The sequence below is a fragment of the Gopherus flavomarginatus genome, chromosome 4, assembly GCF_025201925.1.
Source record: "Gopherus flavomarginatus isolate rGopFla2 chromosome 4, rGopFla2.mat.asm, whole genome shotgun sequence".
NCBI classification, from domain to species: domain Eukaryota; kingdom Metazoa; phylum Chordata; order Testudines; family Testudinidae; genus Gopherus; species Gopherus flavomarginatus.
The window spans coordinates 213,344,669-213,345,856 of NC_066620.1; the positions used below are offsets into that span (position 1 = coordinate 213,344,669).

General features: G+C 31.6%; 1 long non-coding RNA gene across 1 annotated transcript; it reads right to left on the bottom strand.

The window, feature by feature from the left end:
- Nucleotides 1-296: 296 nt before the first annotated feature.
- Nucleotides 297-806, bottom strand: LOC127048902 (uncharacterized). The gene is made up of 3 exons (XR_007773802.1): nucleotides 549-806; nucleotides 405-459; nucleotides 297-324 (listed from the first exon to the last, which is right to left on the bottom strand). It is a non-coding gene; the product is annotated as an uncharacterized LOC127048902 (long non-coding RNA).
- Between the last annotated feature and the right edge of the window lie 382 nt (nucleotides 807-1,188).

Here is a 1,188-nt window from a genome sequence, read left to right on the forward strand (position 1 = left end):
CTAACAACAACAAACATGTTCCCCAAATATATATATTTTAAAAACGTTTTTGCAGTAAGGGGGGCTAAAAACCGCGTTTAAATACAATGTACAAAATAAAGCGCTCTTTTAGCTTACACCACCCTGGGGCGGTACAACGGCAACTTTTGTACAGTAAAACCTTTAAGGGTTTTTTTTCCTAACAATAACAAACAAGCCCCTAAAAATGCACACTATTTCCAACAACAGGTTTTTCTTTTAAAAAACACATATTTAAAAAACAGTTCACACTTTCTTCTGTAATTTCAGGAAAACCAATTGGGTGGTTTTGACTTCCATCTTGTTCTAAATTAAAAAAATAAAATTTTTTAAAACCTTTTTTCTTAAAAATAAATTATACTTGTGTAGCATATTAATTAGCTTACCAAAATTTAAAGCTTCTAGCGCGGCATCTGGAATGTCAAGAAAAAAGGCCTCGTCCTATTTAAAAAAAAATATTGCCTTTTAACTAAGCATAACGCTGGTGTAATACCTTGGCGGCCCACACAAATCATAGTAACGTTTCTTACCATGTTGTTGCTCCCCATAACGGTAGAAGTCTTGTATTAGCAATATTTCTTTAACAGCCTTGTTTAGTTTTTTTGTCCCCCTATTTATAGGTTTAAACCTGTTTTTTTAAAAAAAAGGTTTTGCCCCCCACCCCCCAAAATTAATATTTAAAAAGGCGTTTCTTTAAAAAAACAGGGTGTGTAAAGGGCATTTTTCTAGGAAAAAAGGCGGGTGTGGGTTGGGGGGTGCCTATATACTTTAGCTTTAATGGCTAAAAATGTTTTTTTTTATAGTAAATGTGTTTAAACAGTTAATAAAAAGCCTTTGTAAATGGTAATATACCCATTTACACCTTTGTAACCAAAAAGTTTTTAAAAACTGCAACCTGTATTTTTTTAATTTGTTTTATGGCCTTGGTTTTTAAAACAAAACTGCTAATTTAAAAATAAACTACGTTAAACTTTTACAAAACTTATTTTACATTGTTAGTAAGTTAAAAAAATTAGGTATTACTTTAAAAAACACATTTTAAAATGGTATTTAGCTTTTGTTACAGGGTAAAAAAAAAAAAAGCCAAAGGCTCTGGCTGTTTAGATAAGAGCGGAGGGGGGTTTGTCTTAGTTGGTTTTTAAAAAAAGGCGGGAAGGTTTTTGGCTACAC